We start from the raw sequence: 23110 nt of genomic DNA, 5'->3' as shown, positions 1-23110 counted from the left end.
TTTATGTGACTGGTATTATATTTAAAATAAAGTGTAATCAAGACTTATTAAGACGGTTTAATTATCACTTGATATTTTCAGTGCAACTTAGGAAAGATGAAGAATTTTTAAGCAGGTTCCTTACATTAAAAATTTAATTTTCCTGCTCTGGCCAGTTGGTTCAGTTGGTTGGAGCATCATCCTGTGCACCAAAAACGCTGCAGTTCAATTTCCAGTCAAGGCATATGCAGGAGGCAACTGATCCATGTTTCTCTCTCATATTTCTCCCTCTCTCTCTCTCATATTTCTCTCTCTCTCTCTCTCTCTCTCTCTCTCTCTCTCTCTCTCTCTCTGACTCTCTCTCTCGCTCTCTCTTTTTCTCTCTCTCCCTTCATCTTTAAAATCAATAAAAAATATATCCTCGGATGAGGATTTCAAAAAATTAATTTTTCTACTATTCTATTTGCTTTACACTAGTTCAATAAATTTTGCTAGGACTGTCTTAAATAAATAACTTTTTTTTCAGATAGTTCGTTATTTAATAGATGCATTAAAAATGCTCAAATGAACACTGACAGGCATAGCTCAGTTAGTTGAGCATGGTCTTGCAAAGTGAAAGGTTGCCTTTGATTCCTGGTTAGGGTTGCCTGGGTTGTAGGCTGGTCCTGATTGGGCATGTGCAAGGGGCAACTGATCGATGTTTCTGTCACACATTAATATTTCTTTCCTCCTTGTTCTCCTTCCCTTCCTCTCTCTGTAAAAATAAATAAATTAAATCTTTTTAAAAAATGCTCTAATGAAAGTTCAATCTTTTATTAGTATATTTGGAGTTTTCTCATATGAAAAGCTTAGAATTGCCTATTTTTGAATCTTAAATACCATATTGTCCTCTTAGATGTGCAACTGAAGAAACTCAGGAGACCTAATAGTTTAGTCTGTATGAACCTGCTGGGAACTCAGCTAAGAGTTTTTCTTCACTGTAAGGACAGATCACACACACACACACACACACACACACACACACACACACACACACACGTACCCAAACATACACATGGGAAGAGAAACAAGAAGAGAATGAGCAATAATGCAGTTGGGACATGTTTTCAATTTCTTTGAAAGTGCAATTGAAAGATGATGTCATTTCCCATCAGGGGATATTTTTATGGTGTGTTTTATTTATTGTTTTAGTTTATTAGTTTTAACATTGTACCATGAAAAGAGATGCCTTTTAAGTTATATATTGCATATAGAAAATGATACTGTATAATATTTTGATAATTTTGCTTTTTAAAAATATACAGAGTGGGGCAAAAATAGTCTTACAGTTGTGAGTTTATTCTTGTATTATTATTTATTAATTGTATTATTTTTCATACAAACAACTGTAAACATATTTTTACCCTACCCTGTATATTTTCCAAGTCTAAATGTGTATTTACCTATTTTTAAGGAAGTTTGCAGCCTCAATTTTTTGCCTTATGGTCCCTTCTAATATCTTACTCATACACAAATTACTCTGATCTGTGGGATACATGCCTTGTTATTGAAAGTTTAAAGGTTACTTACAATGAGAGAAATATTTATAGATTAAATAAATTTAGTGTAACAAATTAAAAACAGGACTAAAATGACTTACAACTTCGTGGGTTGACAGTTACTTGTTTCCTTTGTCCTTTAGAAAAGAAATATTTTCATGTTCTGATTCCTGCTGTGTGAAGAATAACCATGTAACACAAAATAGTAAGATTAATAATAACAGGGCCTTGTGTTTTGAATTAAGAAGTGGTTGAGAGATATCATCCAACCATTTATTTTTAATTGTGTACTATTTTATAGTAACTTGTCATCAACTCACTTAAAAAAAACTCTCACTAGCCCTGGCCAGTGTGGCTCGGAGTGCTTTCCCATAACCAAAAGTCCACAGGTTCAATTCCCAGTCAAGATACATACCCAAGTTGTGGTTTGGTCTTGGTCAGGCATGGATGAGAAGGCAACCGATTGATGTTTCTATCTCACATCAATGTTTTTTGTTTGTTTGTTTTTTTGTTTTTTTTAAGTATATTTTATTGATTATGTTGTTACAGTAGACCCAGTTTTTTCCCCTTTTCTCCTCTCTGCCCAGTACCCCCCTTCTTTCCAGCAATCCTACCCCCCTTAGTTCATGTCCATGGGTTGTGCATATAAGGTCTTTGGCTTCATCCTTTCATATATATATATATTTTTTAGCATTTATTTATTTATTTATTTTAATTTTTTTTGGTTTTTCAATTACAGTTGTCCCATTTTTCCCCTATTTCTCTCCCCCACCCAGCCCACCCCTTCTCCCACAATCATATCCCTCCCCGTTGCCCATGTCCAAGAGTCATTTATACATGTTCTCTGACTAAAACCTTCCCTTACTTATCCCCCCTCTTACCCTCCCTCCTCCCCCCTATCAACTGAATTCTGCTCTTTGTTCTGTTTAGTTCTTTTGCTTGTGTTGTTCTTTAGTTTCCTGTATTAGGTGATATCATATGGTATTTTTCTTTCTTTGCCTGGCTTATTTCACTAAGCATAATTCTCTCTAGATCCATCCATGTTGTTGCAAATGGCAGGAGTTCCTTCTTTCTTTCTGCTACATAGTATTCCATTGTGTAAATGTACCACAGTTTTTTGATTCACTCATCTACAGATGGGCACTTAGGCAGTTTCCAGTACTTAGCTATTGTAAACAGTGCTGCAATGAACATAGGGGTGCATAAGTTCTTTTGAATTAGTGTTTTAGGATTTTTCGGGTATAATCCTAGCAGTAGAATCGCTGGTTCAAAAGGCAGTTCCATTTTTAGTTTTTTGAGGTAATTCCATACTGTTTTCCATAGTGGCTGCACTAGTCTGCATTCCCACCAACAGTGCAGTAGGGTTCCCATTTCTCCACATCCTCGCCAGCACTTGTTGTTTGTTGATTTGTTGATGATGGCCATTCTGATTAGTGTAAAGTGGTATCTCATTGTGGTTTTTATTTGCATCTCTCTGATGGCTAGTGACATTAAGCATTTTTTTATGTGTCTATGGGCCTTCTGTGTGTCCTCTTTGGAGAAGTGCTTGTTCAGGTCTTTTGCCCATTTTTTAATTGGGTTGTTTGTTTTCTTGATGTTGAGTCATATGAGCTCTATATATATTTTGGAAATCAGTCCCCTGTCTGTGATGTCATTGGCAAATATGTTTTCTCATATGGTTGGTTTTCTTTTCATCTTGCTGATGTTTTCTTTTGCTGAGCAGAAACTCTTTAGTTTGATGTAATCCCATTTGTTTATTTTTTCCTTTATTTCTCTTGCCTTAGGAGATGTATCCGTGAAGATATTGTTATATGAAATCTCTGAAAATTTCCTGCCTATGTTTTCCTCTAGGACTTTTATGGTGTCATGGCTTACATTTAAGTCTTTGATCCATCTTGAGTTTATTCTCGTGTGTGGTGTAAGTTGGTGGTCTAGTTTCATTTTTTTTTTTTTTTTTTTTGCACGTCCTTGTCCAGTTCTCCCAGCACCATTTCTTAAAGAGGCTTTTCTCACTCCATTTTATATTCCTTCCTCCTTTATCAAATATTAGTTGACCATAGAGGCCTGGGTTTATTTCTGGGCTCTCTATTCTGTTCCACTGATCTATTTGTCTGTTCTTATGCCAGTACCAGACTGTTTTAATCACAATGGCTTTGTAGTATTGTTTGATATCTGATGTTCTGATTCCTCCTGCTGTGTTCTTCTGTCTCAAGATTGCTTTTGCTATTCAGGGTCTTTTTTGGTTCCATATGAATTTTTGGAGTATTTGTTCTAGGTCAGTGAAATATGTCGTTGGTATTTTAATAGGGATTGCATTGAATCTGTAAATTGCTTTGGGTAGTATGGCCATTTTGATGATATTGATTCTTCCCATCCAAGAACATGATATTTGCTTCCATTTATTTGTATCTTAATTTCTTTCTTCAATGTTACGTAGTTTTCAGAGTACAGGTCTTTTATCTCTTTAGTTAGGTTTACTCCTAGGTACTTTATTTTTCTTGTTGCTATAGTAAATGGTATTTTCTTTTTTGTCTCTGTCTCTGATAATATATTGTTGGTGTACAGAAATGCCTTAGATTTCTGTATATTTATTTTGTACCCTGCTATTTTGCCTAATTCACTTATTATATTGAGTAGTCTTTTAGTGGAGTTTATAGGGTGTTCTAGGTATACTATCATGTCATCTGCATATAATGATAGTTTTACTTCTTCTTTCCAAATTTGGATGCCTTTTATTTCTTTTTCTTGTCTGATTGCTGTGGCTAGGACTTCCAACACTATGTTAAATAGGAGTGGAAAGACTGGGCATCCTTGTCTAGTTCCTGATTTCAGGGGGAATGCTTTCAGTTTCTGTCCATTGAGTATGATGTTGGCTTCAGGCTTCTCATATATAGCCTTACTTATGTTAAGGTATGCTCCCTCTATTCCCATTTTGCTAAATGTTTTCATCATAAATGGGTGTTGTACTTTATCAAATACTTTTTCTGCATCTATTGATATGATCATGTGATTTTTGCCTTTCATTCTGTTTAGGCGATGTATTATATTTATTGATTTGCAAATATTAAACCATCCTTGCATCCCTGGGATGAATCCCACTTGATCGTGGTGTATGATCTTTTTGATGTATTGCTGGATCCTGTTTGCCAATATTTTGTTGAGGATTTTAGCATCTATGTTCATCAGTGATACTAGCCTGTAGTTTTCTTTCTTTCTTGTGTCTTGACCTGGTTTTGGGATTAGGGTAATACTGGCTTCATAGAAAGAGTTTGGGATTTTTCCCTCTTTTTAGATTTTTTGGAATAGTTTGAGGAGGGTAGTAGTTAGTTCTTCCCTATATGTTTTGTAAAATTTGCCTGTGAAGCCATCCAGTCCAGGGCTTCTGTGTGCAGGGAGATTTTTGATTACTGTTTCAATTTCCTTCTTTGTTATTGGTCTGTTGAGACTTTCTACTTCTTCTTGATTCAGTTTTGGAAGGTTATATGTTTCTAGAAATTTGTCCATTTCTTCTAGGTTGTCAAATTTCTTGCCATACCGTTGTTTGTAGTAATTTCTTACTATCGTTTGTATTTCTGTGGTATCAGTCGTGATTTCTCCTCTTTCATTTCTGATTTTGTTTATTTGGGTCTTATCTCTTTTTTTCTTGATGAGCCTGGCTAGAGGATTGTCGATTTTGTTTATTTTTTCAAAGAACCAGCTCCTAGTTTTGTTGATCTTTTGGATTGTTTGTTTAGTCTCTATGTCATTTAATTCTGCTCTGATCTTGGTGATTTTCCTTTTCTTCTTGCCCTAGGCTTTGTTTGTTGTTTTTGTTCTAGTTCGTGTAGCTTTAGGGTTAGATTTTTTATTTGAGATTCTTCTATCCTTTTCAGATATGCCTGTATTGCTATGAACTTCCATCTTAGGACTGCTTTTGCTGTGTCCCATAGGTTTTGGGCTGTTGTGTGTTCATTATCATTAGTTTCTAGAAATTTCTTGATTTCTTCTTTGATGTCATTGTTAACCCATTCATTATTTAATAGCATGTTATTCATTCTCCATGAGTTTGGGTGTCTTTGATTTTTTTCTCTGAGATTGATTTTTAATTTCAAGACATTGTGGTCTGAAAAATGCTTGATATGATTTCAATTTTTTGAATTTGTTGAGGCTTGTTTTGTGTCCTATCATGTGGTCTATCTTTGAAATTGTCCCACGTGAATTTGAAAAGAATGTATATTTTGCTTCTTTGGGGTGAAAAGTTCTATATATATCAGTTAAGTCCATGTGGTTTAGTGTATTGTTCAATGCCTGCATATTCTTAGTGTTTCTTTGCTTCGATGATCTGTCTATTGTTGATAATGGAGTGTTGAAGTCCCCTACTATGAGTGTGTTGTTGTTGATAGCCTTCTTGAGGTCTTCTAGTATTTGCTTTATGTATTTGGGTGCTCTTATGTTGGGTGAATATATGTTTATCAGTGTTATATCTTCTTGATGGATTGTTCCTTTAAGTATTATCAAATGTCCTTCTTTGTCTCTTTTTATTGCCCTTGTTTTGAAATCTGTTTTGTCTGATATGAGGACTGCTACCCCGGATTTTTTTTCCGGTCTGAAAAATATGGAATGCTTCACGAATTTGTGTGTCATCCTTGCACAGGGGCCATGCTAATCTTCTCTGTATCGTTCCAATTTTAGTATATGTGCTGCCGAAGCGAGCACTCCTATATTACTCTTAACTTCATCCTGTTTATTATCTACCAACCAATTATGCTTCTTAACCCATGCACTATATCCCCATTTCTCCCCCTCCCCCCTCCCAGCTGATAACCCTCCAAATGATCCCCATACCTATGATTTTGTTCAATTCAGGTTTGCTTAGTTGGATTTTCTTTTTATTTTTTAGATTCAATTTTTGATAGTTGTGAGTTTGTTGTCATTTTAGTGTTCATACTTTTGATCTTCTTTTTCTTAAGTAAGTCCCTTTGACATTTCATATAATAATGGCTTGGTGATGAAGAACTCCATTAGCTTTATCTTGTCTGAGAAGCACTTCATCTGCCCTTCTATTCCAAATGATAGCCTTGCTGGATAGACTAATCCTGGTTGCAGGTTGCCTTTCATTGCACTGAATACTGCTTGCCAGTCCCTTCCTGCCTGCAGTGTCCTCTGAGAAATCAGCTGATAGTCCTATAGGCACCCCCTTGTAGGCAACTCTCCGCCTCTCTCTTGCTGCCCCCAGGACTCTATCTTTCACCCATGGCATCTCAATCATGATGCATCCTGCTGTGGTCCTCTCTGGGTCCAACTCGCCCGGGACCCTCCATGCTTTCCAGACCTGTATGTCCATTCCCTTCACAAAATTTGGGAAGTTTTTCTCATTTTTTTCAATTCTTGCTTCCTCATTCTTCACTGCTTGACTGTGTTTTTTCTTCCTTATGTTCTAAATAATTGATTTGAACCCTGGTTTCCTTCCCTTCACCACTGGTTTTGGTGGATTTTCCTTCATTTCACTTAGCATAGCCTTCACTTCTTCTTTTATGCATTTGCCATACTCAAGCATATCTGTCAAGCCTGTGAGCATTTTTATCACCAGTGTTTTGAATTCTGCATCTGTTAGGTTGTTTATCTCCTCATATGTTAGGCTGGCTATCTTCTCGTCACTCAGTTCTCCCACTGGAACCTTGATCCGTTCCCCTTTTTGGATCATACTCTTTCTGTCTCCTCATTCTGCCAGGCTCCTGTGTTTGTTTGCCTCTACATCCCAGGTAGAGCTGTCGCTCCTGTTATATTGCAAGGGGTAGAGCCTTAGGGATTTGTCAGTACAGGGCAACCTGTTTCATTATGTTGTGGTACTATATGTGAGGGAGAGGTCCGGGAGGGGACAATGCAGCTTGCCCAGCACTTGCCCCTTTTCTGGACACTTCTCCTACTTTGTATGTGACTGGCACCTCCCTAGCTGTTGCCCTGGCCATCGTTCCCAGTGTGGGTGGGTATGTGGACATTCTAGTACCGTGGGGGCCTTTTAAACATGTGTACTCTGCTGAGAGACCAGCAGTTTCTGCCTCCACCCAAACCCCCACTGGTTTGCACAATCAGAAGCAATGAGGCTTGATTTTCACTGGTGCTGGGACCCTGAGCTGCGAGGTCAGGTGAGGAGCTGGGAATGCTCCCCAGGTGTCCCTCCTGACTTTTTAAAATGTGTGACTGCGCTTTCCATCAGCCTGTCTCTGCCGCCGTTGCTGCCGCCACCATACCACATCCTCTTCGCCCCAGCTCCACCCCTCCTACCTGTCTGGATGAATATTTCTTCTTTATCTTTCTTTGCTGGACTTACATGCAGTTTGATTTTTTGGAACTTCTCATTGTTTCTAGTTTTGAGGTAGTTGTATTCCTTCTTAGTTGTGGAGGGAGATACAGCATGTCTGTCTACGCCTCCATCTTAGCCAGAAGTCTCACATCGATGTTTTTCTTTCCCCCTTCCTCCCTCTTTTAAAAAACAATGGAAAAAAAAATATTGGGTGAAAATAAAAAATTAATAAATAAAAATTAAAAATTAAAAAACACTATAACTACAAGTTAGAAGTTTCAAAGTGACCTAGTCATAAATTCAAGTACACTTTAATAACTTCATAAATCTTCATTGTCAGAATATTATTAATGCTTGTATATACATGAATTCATCATTGCACTTAGGTAACCATGTGTTATCCTGAAAATGAGAAAATTAGCTGTTTCATGTGGTGTTAATAATTAATTAACAAAGTATTAACCTCTGAGCATCTTCTAGGTAGATGCCTATCACTTCTTAGGATAATGGATAGGAAAGACATATATTTCTGAGTGTATTCCTTAGTCTCCAAGAGCAATGGAACTTATTAGACTAAAATATCAAACTAGGGGTTTGAAAGTCAGCACTTTTACTGAATCCTTTTTATACTTTTATTTTAGAAATTATATCTTCACTTCATTAAAGCTAGTCAGATGAGATGTTTACTCCATTAATTAATTTTTATGTCAGATACCTTAGTCAACCTTGAAACTCCAAAGTTCCTAACACAGAGTCTTGATCATGATATATAACCAGAAATGTTTTAATGATTGGCAAAATTACCATAGAGCTATGCATTGGACAAGAGTGCACATAAAACAGTGGCAGTAAAATTCTAGTTCTTCATGAGTTCTTTCACAGTGTTGCCAGGAGGGTGCTGCTAAGGTTTGAAACCGGTTTGTATTTGTTTTACTTGCCTGGGTTTGGAGGGATAGTCTTTTCCTTGAGGTATTAATATCATACCACTTAACAGACTCTCTTCTCCTCGCACAAACATACATTTTACTGTTCATTTTTTTCTTATAGATGCTAGAACCAAATGGATGCCATAGGATAGTGGGATTGATGCAGGGAAGGATAGTATTGTAGTTTTTTTAAAAAGTAGTCTTTCCAACTCCAACAGTCACAGAGGCACTCACCCAGACTCAAACAGAATAGATGCTCATATTTCTTTCTGGTACAGAGCCTGCCTAATTGAGTTAAGAGGCAGTCTTTATTTTATGAGGAAAGACCTGTGCAGTTCCTGAATTGAAATCTGTATAGGTCTTTTTGTCAGTTTATCTGCATCTTCTTTAGAGGTAGTGAAGATCCTTTCAAGACATTGGCATACATTTCTCATTAGTCTTAGCTTATCATACTCTCTAGCCTGTGAAGATATTAGAAAATGAGTAGAGGCTGCATCACAAACTTCCACAAGTCCTTGTGTGGGCTCTTTATATGAATGTATAAAATTAGTGGATAGCATATTTTAATTGTAAAAAAGGTGTTGATTGAACTACACAAATAGCTATGATACAATGCAGAACTTTCTGAAAGTGACCAGTTTTCATATTATCCACACACATTCACCTCTGACACATGAGACATGTAACTATAGGGTACAAAGAAATAGCATGCAGTCTACTCAAACAGGAAGGATCTGATACTTCCAGCCACTGATCCTGCCACCCTAAAAGCTAGTTACATGGCAAGTCACTTTATTTACAGTGACACTTTGGGTTAACTGTCTTTGCAGCATGCACGTATGTTAGTTTCCTGACAGGGTAAAGATATAGTAAAAATATCTCAAATAAATTTTAAAAGCCCCTTGTATCACAAAAACATGGTCAATTAGATATTTCCTGAATTATATGCATCATAGGTAATGTTTCTACAATTGTATTATGAGAGAGAAAATTTCAAGATAATTGTTTATATAGCTTTCTCTCTTCTAAACAGCAACTGAGTTAATTGATCACCATGGTAATTAGCATGGCTAATACAATTTAATTGTATTCCAAACATTAAAATGAGAAACAAAACCCGATAAACAAAAGTTTTTCTTTTTTTAATAGCAAATAAAAGAGAAATCAACTCTTCTACTTTTCTTTGGAAAAAATTAGTAGTCTAGAACCAATGAGAATTCTTTTTTAGACCATTGCAATGACTTAATATCCAGAGCATTTTATATCTCTATTCTGAGAGACATGGAACTCTGGAGCCCATCACTATTCCATTATTATTTCCATTTCACTTCTTGTCATGAACAGATGTTCTCGATATATTCTTTCCTATAAGTCAGCCCTCAATCCCCACTCGGGTCTTCTGGGCCTTAAAGCACTGCGCCACCTATATGGCCACCAGCCCAACACTAAAGAATAACAGTGAGTCAACACAGGTGACTATGCTACTTACTCTGCTTTTATTAATGCAGAATCAATCCAAATCTATACTGACCTAATAACAATAATAATTACTCAGAAACAATCAGCAATAACATCACATAAGAGAATTGGGAAATAACAAACCCAAATCACAAGAGCCCAGCCAGGTCCATATCCAGGAGGCAACCAGGGGTGATTGACATCTTGCAAGGCCGAGTCAGAGGGACAGAGGGATGGAAGCAGAGTAGGAGGAATAGAAGCACAGCTGAACATTCAGGATATGCAGGTCATCTCAAGGCGAATCAGTCTCTGGATGTGTGTCATCCATGGTCTGAAGTCTTCTGCTTTTATTCTTCTCTTGGGAGTAAAGTCATGTTGTTTATGTACATTATCACCTAAGCATGTTTTTCACAATTTTGATACACACATGTTGTTTGTGTCAGCTCTCATGGGCATGTTTTTTACATCATCCCTCATAGACAAGTTGTTTTACATCACTCTGAGAGGATGGTGTTACCTTTAGATAAGCACATGTTGTCTGCTATGCTGTACTGTGCATGCTTAGGGGCTGCATCATTCCTCTGAGTCATTGCTCTACTGCTCATGCTCTATACATGGCTTCAGGTCCTGCTATCCATAACTACAAATATTCTGTCTCACTCAGCTCATAAAATGTGCTTGACTGTTTGTACACTCCTGTTTACTCATGTATTGGTAAAATAATTCAGTGTGCTTATTCACTGAACATAGGTAGTCTCTCTTTGGAGGCCTCCAGAAAACAAACACTAATCAGAGTAATCACATACTTTGGCTTTCAAAATCAGAGACCCATTTTCTGATGAATCATTGATTTCTTTTTTCTTTTTACAAACTATAAATAAAATTGAACAGAAATGTCTAGGCAACCCTAACAAAACTTTGTCTTATTTTTTTCTGAATTTCCTTATTTTTCTTTAAAACAGTGTTAATTTTGAACAAAGACTTGATTTTACTTTATGTTCATCTAGAGTATACAGTTGTAGTGGGCTCTTTGTGACTGTGGCTAAGAGACATTAGAGCAAATAGTCTAATGATAACTAATAAATTACTGCTTATTCAACATGAAATCTGCTGGCATTGGATTGACATCAAAAAGTGGAGCCCCACTATAGTCATGGTTTCTGATATGAAAATTAAGCTTTCAGACTCTTTCTTAATAGAAAAGTTTAAAGCAAACAGGATCACCAGCTCCAGAATTTTCAGCAAACCAACCTAGGGGTGGGAAGGAAGAAAACACTGACAATTTCAAGTAGGAGAAGTAATTTGTATTTGCTGGGATGAACATGTAGCAAATTTATCTAGCAGCTAGCCTCAGATGTCCAATTTCTCTTTGACAGCCCTAAGATCAATCCTTTGTGGTATTGGATTTTTCATCTAAAATAATTAGGATCATCCTGGGTAGAAAAATATCTCAATTAAAGAAAAAATATCATGCTGTACTTTAAAGAAAATAGATTCCAAGTAAATCACTTCTTACAAAGAAGACTGTGTATTCTGTTCTTTGAAAATAATCACTCAATTTGCCTCTGTGGCCAAAAAAGAATGTCAACAAAATACAGACATGTTCAAAAACTAGTTATAAGAAATTCAATAAATATGTTATTTTATACTTATTATATATATATATATATATATATATATATATATATATATATATATATCCTTATATAAAGCAATATTCTGCTCATATATCTGTAGTTCCAGAAAAACAGTCACACACACACACACACACAACTGGATACTGGATACAGATCTATAAGATAAAAAAAAAACCTGTTGTAGATTTGAAGTTGCAAAAGTCTTACCTGGGAGACCAGAGTTTGGGGCTCCCCCTCCTCAGTTCTTGCCTTACTCACAAGAGAAGAATTCAGGCAGGAGACAACATGTATAGTGGAAATGAGTAAGTTTATTGAGCACAAAGCTGCAAGCAGGCACCCAGCTAATTGAGTGCACCAACTATTGGGGTTTGGAAATTTTTATGCCTGTAGCCAGCTTCTAGATTCCTCCCCCTCCCATTTCCAGACCTTGGGATTAATACACGGTTTCAAAGACTTTCTTTTCCAACTAGTGGAAATGAAACATAGAGAATTTCAAGAGTTCCCCTCCTCCTGCACTATCATGGTTTTTCTGGTCATTTTTGGAACACCTGGCAATTTTATCGGACTAAGCTCCGGACTGCTGAATTAATGAGTGACACATGTCTCCCTCCTCCTCCCTGCCTTGATTTACTATCTACCCTATCTAACAAAAGTAGGATTTTAGTTCCCTGAATTTGTCATTTATTATCCAATGTCTTAGGAAAAAGCATTAATTTTGTTTAGCCTCATTACTTTAATGTAAAATGGGGGTAATGACTATCAGGTGGCCTTGCTCTTTGAAATCACCTGAAGAACAGTCTAGGGTTTTACACCAGGTTTATCGTGGAAAGAAGGGTAAGGAGGTTGGAGAAAAGTGGAAACTCCCAGACTGACTTGAGGGCCCGTAGGAACAGGGGAAGAGGGGGAAGGGGGCGTGGAATCTCTCTGTCACCCACATGGGCCCATAGGAATCTTCTGCCTGCGTGCCTGCAGGTGCTGTCTCCACACCTTTCCAAGCATACATTTTGGTTAGGGTGAGTTTACCCATCAACACATTTGGCAGGTTAATTTGCATACATCATTTGCATACATCAAAGGTCCAGGCAGGCAGTCGAGCTGCTGCCATGTTCTGACAATGACAATCTCTTTTCCTTAGGTTTTTGGTGTGAACTTAATGGAAAATTTGAATTTGTCTTGTAAATGGGAAAAGCACTTTACTGAAGTAAGTTATTTTTTTCCTCCTATAAGCATGGATTAATAACCTGGAAAAGTAAGAAGGGGAAATGTATAAATCCTAAAGGAAATATGTAGCTTAATTTTAACCCCTCATCAGGTTTAATTGGGTGCTGTTGTGCTTTTAAGCTGTTTCTGTTCCCTTCAACCTTATACTCTGGGCTGCCCAGAATAGTAGCAAGACTTGATCATCAAATCTGTTTCAAGACCAGGAAGTATTTTTCAGAATGTGAATAAGTAAATCCCTTAATAGTGCTTTCTGTCAACAATTTAGTTATGTCATTTTTAACAATAGCAATCTGCAAGGTGTTTTTATAGTTAAAGAAAATAGACAACGAGGTCCCTGCTCATTAGGTACTTATAGAATTATCAAACAGACTGAACATAGTGAAAAAAAAAAATCTATTCACCATAATTAAGACTGAGAAAGTGTTGCATAGTAAATCAAGATAGTATTGATTATATTGTGTGCAACCACATTTGAGATTGACACCAAGGATATAAGTTTGGTCTTTTTAAAAATCACTGTGGTAGACACTTATATCTTAAATGTAACAATGAGAATGCCTCATCCTACAGGACACTTCCTTCAAAGGCTTTTTGTTTTCTTTACTAACCAAACCCAAACCCTGAGAGCAAATTACAGAGCTGAGGAAATCAAACATGCAGAGCGGATGACCAGAGCCATTTGGACTAGGCAGTATAGCCATGAGGCCATGAGTTTACAAATGTAGCAGACTTCTCAACACAATTAATAGCAGCCATCTAAAAGTTTCTTTGAAGAACTGCTATTTTTACAGAGATCATTAAACCTCTGACCATGGGACATTAAATTCAGTCCCTCAGAGAAGGACCTTCAAGCATTTTAATGGTGCACCTCATTGGTTTAAAAAAATATTTTGATCACATTTTAAATATGTGTATATTTGTAAAGTATATATAGTACTGTATAATGTTATAAAATATGAAAATGTTAGATGTTTTAAATTCATCATTTAAAATCATCGTCGTCGTCGGCAGCCGTCCATCTCGAGAGACGATGGTGTAGCTTCTTAAGAGTCTATCTGCACCGCCGAGAATGGCTGTGCAGTCCGACTCGGGAGTGACACGGTATCTGTCTCCTCCCGTGTTGAATCGACATCTTGCGATGACGCTGGAGTGTCCTCTCCAGTGAAGCTGAAGCTACAGAGCCTGGGCGGGGTGATATGGAGGGTCTGCTGTTGCCCATGCAGCAGAGCCCCCCTCTCTTCGCAGCTGAAGGGTCCAAGGGAAAGACGGAGTCAATACAGCTTGGCTTCAGGTGCGCCGCAGGAGTTGCCGGTGTTGACTACAACGTCAAACCGCCTTAGGGACTCCGGCTCCGGATTTTCTGTCGGGGTTTACTCCCTTAGCCTTTCCCCTGAAGAGGTATGCCGCAAGGCAGCGGAGGTTTTCTGGAGTCAGAGTTTTCCTTCTCTGATGTGCCCTGACTGGAAGATCGAACGAGCGACACTTAGCTCGCAGGCCGACGCTCAATCCACTGAGCCAAACCAGCCAGGGTATATCATTTAAAATAAATACAAATAAAATTTCTACTATTTTTATTCCTGCCTTCACCAATGGATCTTGAGGTGCCAAGAACATCAGTTTTGAGACTTAGAAATCAGTTAAGTCTCTGATGCTTTCAATATATGGCCAAGAGGCAGGCTCCCTTTCAGGATGACATAGATTGAAATTAAAACAGGACAAGGGTCCAAACAAAGCATAGCCATCAGAGACCTTGCAGAGAACCACATATCCAGTGGCACATTTATGGGCTGACACCAGCCTCTCATACAGTATTCAGCTGGGTGGGGGTCAGGAGAAGACAGTGTAGTAATCACAGTCACTGAGTCTGAAGAAAAGCAATAAACACAGGAGCAGTAGGAACACAACACCACCTCCCCTAGCCTCCCACCGGCTGTATTGTCACACAGAGCAAAAGTGCACAGGGCATCAGAGGGCCTCTCTAGTGAGTCCATGTGGACCTAACAATCAGATGATAAGGGCAGCTTCAAGAGAAGGAGGGGAATAAGAAAATCAGGTTCAGAAACACTTTATCTTGGCTTTCCAATGGCTGGGAATCAATCAGTTCTTTAGAAAGTGCATACTGCTGAATAAAGAAATCTGAGATTTTGTGATGCATGTACTTTTGAAGCAGATACTTCTGTTGCCCTGGCTCATCTCCCTGAGCCCATGTTTGTGTTCTGGAAATGCTGACAGCTTCCCATTTCTGTGCTTGTGTGTTTTGGTTTCTCTACCCTCTGGGGAACTTGCTCAGACCTCCTTAGTCTGGAAATGGGCTTTAACGACCCCAGGAACAACTCTCCAACAGTGAAAGATGGAATTTAGGGATAAATACCAGTAGCTTCCCCATCTTCTGGAGGACAATTCTGAAGTATCTTCCAAGTGGTTCCTCAGAGGGGTTGACTGAAGTTGCCATACCAATAATATGTTCATTAGATTTTTCTCCACATCTTATCTCAGCTTATCCACTTTCTCACCTGTGGTTCCTGGGGTAACCTCCCAAATAAAGACCACCTTGTACCCACATCCTTGTTCTAGTGTTAGTGTCTGAGGAGAAACAAATTATAAATTGTGGGGGTTACATATTGATCTATTATAGTGTGTGTGTTTCCACATTATTTCTTCTAAAATCCCAAAAAATTGTGTAGATTTTACAAAAATATAAACACAATGGGTTTTCAGCTCAAACCTTCAGGTCAAAATCTTGGTGCCAGGGTCAGGGATCAATGTGGCTTTTGTTAATTCTACATGTCCTAAAACAGTGTTCAACTGTCACTCTATATTAGTTGATTCATATTCAAAAGTGCCCTGTCAGTAAATCTCACAGCTTTCTGTATTTGGTGTTTATGGTATATAATAAAATGCATCAGGCAGACAGTTTGACATAGATCTTAAGTGTGTGGACTTTGGGTATATTGAGGTTTAGTTCACTATTTTGACACTTTTAGTTCTGTGCATAAGTTTCATTACATTTTAAAGAAATCTCTCCAAAGGGAACCCCAGTGTGTTGTTGGTGGGAAGTCAGACTGTTGCAGCCACTGTGGAAAACCGTGTGGAATTTCCTCAAAAAAAAACTAAAAATGGAACTTCCTGTTGATCCAGTGATTCGACTGCTTGGATTATACCCTAAGAATCCTGAAACACCAATTCAGAATTAAAAAAAAAAAAAAAGCCTATACATCCCTATGTTCACAGCAGCATTATTTATATTAGTTCAGTGCTGGAAACAGCCTAAATGTCCATCAGTAAATGAGTGAATCAAAAAACCGTGGTACATTTACACAATAGAATACTATGCAGCAGAAAGAAAGAAGGAACTCCTACCCTCTCAACAGCATGAATGGAACTGAAGAGTACTATGCTAAGTGAAATAAGCCAGGCAGTGAAAGACAAATACCATATGACCTGACCTATAAATGGAACTTAATGAACAAAACAAACAAAGAAGCAAAAGAGAACCAGAGGCATGGAAATAAGGAACAGACTACAGTGACAAGAAGGGAGGGGGAAGGGGGAAAAGGAGAGAAAGAAGGGGAAGGTTCTAGTCAAGGAACAAGTATAAAGGACGCATAGATGTGGACAACAGGGTGGGTAATGACTGGGGGGGCAGGGCAGAGAAGAGCAACAGGGCAAAAATTGGTACCACTATAATTAAACAACAACAAAAAAAATTTTTGAGAAAGCTTTCATGTTGATATTTTGTGTACTCCTGAAAAAGCCACCTGACAGTAATTTGGGGCTAATTTTCAAGCATCAATCTTGCTATGATACTTGGTTGAGTCTGTGTTCTATATTCTGCTCACTTCTTGAGATCACTACTTCCGTAGAGCTTATACAGGCTTGATACTTATATGTGCAAATAGGTAACTTGTATGCACACTTTTGACAGCAGACAGTGTATGTCTCATTGTTTTGACAATATCAGTAAACATTAGAGAGACAGTGGCTTAAGTCTCAGTATTAGTATGCAATTCAGTCAATTTATTGTGATTCTTTGAAGAAAACTTATGTTCTCTGACCAATTTGTTTTACATGTGAAATGTGGATAGACTGGAAGCATGATAACTAATGAATGTGTTGTTTCATTTCTTTTTTGCATCATATCATCATGTTCAAATATATGCTGAAGTTTGTACTTGGAGATATTAATCCTTCTGACTTACCTATTTTAGCATCAGAATTTATAGTCCAAGATGAAAACTCCTTGATATTAAGTGTTCGATTATGTATTTCTGAGACCTTTTTGTTCATGAGGTCTCAACAAAAAGCATCTTTTCACTCATGACTTTTTTCCTTAATGTTACATTATGACACAAATGTTTAAGTTTATAAAGACTGATTGTCAAAAGCAGAGATACTGAAAAAATGCTTGACATCATATTAACACTAGTCAATGTGTCACAAGTTTGTATATGTTTTTTTTTTTTTAAGTTAGTAAGTACTGTGGAACCCAATGCTGATTCTTTTGTGTCCAGCAATTGGAAGAACATGTGGGGCAAGGTTGGAATCTCTGACAGCTCTTTATTGCAGACATTACAGCATTCATACTTGCCCTCTGCCCTTAGGTTTGCAATGGACCCCCGCCAGCCACCAGCTGTGCTCCCGTGGCTCAGCATGCAGCCCTTGCTGCTCACTGAACCCCTGCTCACTGCGCCAACACTCCCATGGGAGTTTCACCTCTTTTATATTAGGCATAGACAAAGCCTGCTACTAGCCAAAATATGATATCAATGCTTATACAACTGAGTGTGCTGCACATGTGAATCTAATGATTATCTCTAAAGAGTCCATGCCTGGGTATCCAGGGTGAGGGAGCCTGACTAGACTCCATTGTCCTTACAGCAAGGTTTATATATTAAAACATGGATGATGTTAGAGACATGGGTGTGGTTATTTCACCCCGAATTTAATTTTTAGATGTAAAAAGAAAATCATTTCTAAGAAAATTTCTGCAGTAAATGTGTAAGTTGTAATAGGCATTTTGCCAATCTATAAACTTTCACTTGAGAGTTTGTCATGGCTACAATACTAATTCATTGTTGGAAGAGAAATGCTAAACATCTGTGGTTACTTAACATTTACTGAGATCATGTTTATTTAATCTTAATTCTATAGCTGCATAATGGTTTTCATGGATAAGATATGGGAAATTTTTTAACAGTGGAATGTATTTACATGATATTAAGACTAGACAGTAGGAGAAATTATAAAATTTGCTAAGAATGGATCAATAGTGTGTCTTTTATAATAAAGCCAAAACTATTGATAAAAGAATAGTCAGTGCCATCATTTTTTCTTGTACTAAAAATCAGCACTTCTTAAATTCTCCTCAGTAGGTAGATGCATTTCTAGAATGATTATATAAGTATTTTTTCAGTGAATTGAGTGAGATGAAAGTAATTTTGTCTTACCAACTACAAAGGAATGAGTGACTCTTTTGAGATCAAGATCTCCCTGAAAACAGGCTGGCTGACATTCCTTTTGAAATGCATTCGGGCAAAGAAGTTTATAGTTTAGAAAGATGTAAATAAAACACTGCTGAGAAAACATTTTTGTTGCTTATCTTGCAGCTGTTATTTACTAGAAATTCTGGGTGTTTAATTATATCTTATTCCAGAATATATTCAAGGTCGTAGTTGTGGTAAATTTTTAATTATATACAAAGCTTTACAAAGTGAAACATTTCTCCCTGGGGAGTCCCTCAGAATGGCTTTAGCCCCCTTATTAAGTGAGCTGCTGCAGTTTGGCTATGGGTACTAAATCAAAAATTTATGTGTATATTTTGTTCCTTTGGGCAATACTTGTTCCATAATTTTCATTTTTGACTAACGAAGTACAAACCAATACACCTTTGAACAAATAAAAATAGTATTTGCATTTTATATAGTTATTACTCAAATAGTATTCAGAAAAGTTAACTACAAGTATAAAAGTGGCATGTAAATTTATTGTATGTGTACATACCTAAATTTAACTAAGTACTTGTTAAAGTTCAGATATATACACTAAATTTTGGTTTAACTTTGTAACACCAGAAGCCAAGATAAAATTCTCTTTCACTTTTGCTTTCATAAAGTTTAAGGTCAGATTTTTTTCTTCCTCATAGTGTGTTTGGCACCATCTGCTTTGAAAATTGACCAAGGAAATTGGAGGAGTAAAAGCTGTTCTTTATTAGTGCTATACAAAGTATATATTATTGTAATATCACACTCTAAACAATAATTATGAAAACATTATTCTGTAAGCAATCCTATTTGCCCAATCTACTCTCAAAAGCTGCATTAATTAATGCAGTTATCTCTCTAAGCTCTTGAGTCCAAAAATCAATCTTGAACAGTATCCTAACAGGCTTCATTAAGTTAGAACTTTAAAGGAAAATTAAAAAATAGTAGGAAATTATTTGAGTCCACACTGTAGAAAAAAGGCTTTATTCTTACTTTAACATAATTATTTTAAGAAAGGAAACTGAAGAGTATAACTTTGTATATGTCTATATACATTCATTCTGTCATTAGCTTAAAATTCGTCCTCTTTAGTAAATGGATAAAGTCTGTTTTAACCTAATTTAAAATGTTCTTCTTTCAATAATACATTCCTGGTATTTGTGCATCACATTGCATTTTTGTTCTTTGCTGTACTAACTTGGTCCTTTCCTTGCATCATAGCCCTAAGGGGGAGTCTCAGCACTTGTGAAATTAGAAGTTTTTAACACCTGCCTCAATGCATTACTTATAAATCTAATTATTAATACCTCTTTCATAGCCAAGGTGTGAGTATACCATCTCTGACACTATCCATCACATCAGCTACCCATCACCTTGATTCTTGGAAGTTTCCCTTCATACATGTATTAGTTAGCTACTAGCAGAATAAACTATGTAACAATAATCCCATAATTCAGTGACTTAAAACAAAAATTATTTATTCTCGCTCATGTGTCTGGGGTCACATGGAATTTGACAGATGTAGACAAGTCTTGTAAGCTGTTGGCTACTACATTCAGTTTGAATCTACATCTGCTCTGTGTGTCTCTCATCTTCTCTCATAATTGGCCTAACAGGCTATCCAATACATGTGCTTCTCATCGCAATAACACAAGTGCAAGAGCATTGATTAGAAACATACCATGACTACTAGGCCTAGGCTCAGAATTGGCATACCACAATGATTGCCTGTATTCTTTTGTCTTAATCAAGTCATATTTCCAAGCCCATTATCAATGGGGCAGAAAAATAAAGTGGCTGGAAAGTATAGAAGGATGAAAAACTGGAACAATAATGAGATGTATCATAGTATGCACTTCATAATTGTCCCCAGTGCCCTTTTTTCTCTTTCTAAAAATGCTGTGCAAGGAAGCTCTACAACAGCTCTACAACTCGTCGGCAGCCGTCCGTCTCGAGAGACGATGGTGTAGCTTCTTAAGAGTCTATCTGCACCGCCGAGAATGGCTGTGCAGTCCGACTCGGGAGTGACATCGTATCTGTCTCCTTCCGTGTTGAATCGACATCTTGCGATGACGCTGAAGCTACAGAGCCTGGGCAGGGTGATATGGAGGGTCTGCTGTTGCCCATGCAGCAGAGCCCCCCTCTCTTCACAGCTGAAGGGTCCAAGGGAAAGACAGAGTCAATACAGCTTGGCTTCAGGTGCGCCGCAGGAGTTGCCGATGTTGACTACAACGTCAAACCGCCTTAGGGACTCCGGCTCCGGATTTTCTGTCGGGGTTTACTCCCTTAGCCTTTCCCCTGAAGAGGTATGCCGCAAGGCAGCGGAGGTTTTTTGGAGTCAGAGTTTTCCTTCTCTGATGTGCCCTGACTGGGAGATCGAACCAGCGACACTTAGCTCGCAGGCCGACGCTCAATCCACTGAGCTAAACCAGCCAGGGCCAAGCTCTACAACTAATATAATAGTAAATCAGTAGATCACACTGAAGTGAATCAATCGATTTCTAGTTTTCTGTCAACTAGTGTAGCTCAAATGTAATCCATGGACCTGCTGCCATTCCCATGAATACTTTGTTATTGGTCCACAATAAGATAAGGATCTTGCACCAAGTGTAGATTAACTATGACTCTAAGAACATTTTTTTTAATATGCTTTATTGATTATGCTGTTACAGTTGTCCCAATTTCTTTTCCCTTTGTTCCCCTGAACCCACTGACCCCCCTCCCTCCAGTCGTCCCCCTCCCCTTAGTCCATGCCCATTGGTTGTTCATATAGTTCTCAACATCTTCCTATCTACTCCACTTCCTCCTACTGTGCTTCTTAATTCCTGTACCATCTCCCTCCCTTTACCCCTTCCACCTCCCTGCTGACCTCCCCCAATAATGTTCCCCAAACCTATAATCCTTTTCCCACTCTCATTGCCTAGTTAGTTTGCCTTTGTTTTGATTCCCTAGCTTCTGTTGTTGGTTGTTGTGATACAGTTTTCATTTTAATGTTCATAGTTTTGATCCTCTTTCTCCTAAACAAGTCCCTTTAACATTTCATATAACAGTGGATTGGATCTGATAAACTCCTTCAGTTTTACTTTGTCCTGGAAGCACTTTCTCTGCCCTTCTATTCTGAATGACAGCTTCGCTGGATAGAGTAATCGTGGTTGTAGGTTTTTGCTTTTCATTACTTTGAATATTTCTTGCCAGTCACTTCCTGTCTGCAGAGTTTCTTTTGAGAAATCAGCTGATAGTCTTATTGGGACCCCTTTGTACGGAATTCTCTTTTCTCTTGCTGATTTTAAGATTCTCTCTTTGCCCTAAATTTTTTTAAATTATTTATTTATTTATTTATTTATTTGTTGTTTTGTTTATTTATTTATTTTTAAAGAGAGGGGGAAAGGAGAAAGAAAGGGAGAGAAACATCACTGTGTGGTTGCCTCTCACTTGCACCCCCAACTGGGGACCTGATGTGCAACCGAGTCATGTGCCCTGACCAGGAATCGAACCAGCGACACTTGGCTTGCAGGTCGACGCTCAATCCACTGAGCCACAGCAGCCAAGGGGTATCCTTACTTTTGACACTTTGATTATAACGTGTTTTGCTGTGGCTTTCCCTGGGTCCAGTTTTTTTGGAACTCTCTGTGCTTCCTGGACCTGTAAGTCTATTTCCTTCCCCAAGTTAGGGAAGTTCTGCTTGATTATTTTTTCACATAATTTTTCAATTTCTAGTTCTTCTTCTTCACCTTCTGGCAACACTATGATTCAGATGTTGGTCTGCTTACAGCTGTCTCATAGGTTTGTGAGCCTCTCCTCATTTTCCTCACTTTTTGTTTCCTCTTTCTTCACTGGTTGACTGTTTGTTCCTTCCCTATGTTCCAATTTGTTGATTTGATCCCTGGTTTTCTTTCCCTCACCACTAGTTTTATATGTGTTTTTGTTCATTTCAGCAGGACTGGCCTTCATTCCTTCCCCGTCTTGTTTAAGATCTGCTGTTAGGTCTGCAAGCATTTGTATAACCAAAACTCTGAACTGTGCCTCAGAATGATTTCCTGTCTGCTGCTTCATTAGATTAGATATTTGCTGTCTGGTCAGCTGCATCACCAGGATCTCTATCATGATCTGTGCCATCCTGACAGTTTTGTGTTAAACTTTGCTTCCTGGGCGGGGCTGTCACACTACCTATGCTATAGGGGGTGGAGCCCCATGCACTTGTCACAACCAGGTGACCCTTCTCACCATGCTGTGGTGTTTTCTGTAGGGGTGGGAGTCCAAGATGGATTCCTGCCATTCACTCTTCCCTGAGAGACTGGGAGCCTCCTCCTTCGTCCCCACCCCCTCCGGGCCTCAGAGTCCAAGGCAATGGGGGGTCTGCCTTCCACAGCATTGGAATCTCAAGCCGATGGATCTGGTCTGCAGCTGGGGGTGCTCCCCAGGTGCTTCTCACCTCCCCTTAAATATGGGTGTCTGTACTTACCATTGTCCCACCACCGTTGTTACTGCTGCCACCGCCAGCACAGCTTGACCTCTCCACCCAGGCTTTGACCCTCCTACCCATCTGGATGAGCACGTCTTCTTTATAACTGCATACATTGGACTTCTA

At 38.1% G+C, this 23110-nt stretch overlaps 1 protein-coding gene and 1 non-coding gene across 6 annotated transcripts in view; one reads left to right on the top strand and one right to left on the bottom strand.

Annotated features, from left to right (window-relative positions):
- The window catches only part of LOC150019828 (platelet-derived growth factor D), a 272810-nt gene that overhangs the window by 136459 nt on the left and 113241 nt on the right, over positions 1-23110 (top strand). The window lies entirely within an intron of this gene.
- On the bottom strand, positions 6106-6212 carry LOC150019829 (U6 spliceosomal RNA). Its single transcript, XR_016509370.1, has one exon. It is a non-coding gene; the product is annotated as a U6 spliceosomal RNA (small nuclear RNA).

This window comes from Furipterus horrens, unplaced genomic scaffold, assembly GCF_987537825.1.
Source record: "Furipterus horrens unplaced genomic scaffold, mFurHor1.1.pri manual_scaffold_2, whole genome shotgun sequence".
Taxonomy (NCBI): domain Eukaryota; kingdom Metazoa; phylum Chordata; class Mammalia; order Chiroptera; family Furipteridae; genus Furipterus; species Furipterus horrens.
The sequence above is the reverse complement of the archived record's forward strand: the minus strand, read 5'-3'. Positions and strand labels throughout refer to the sequence as shown.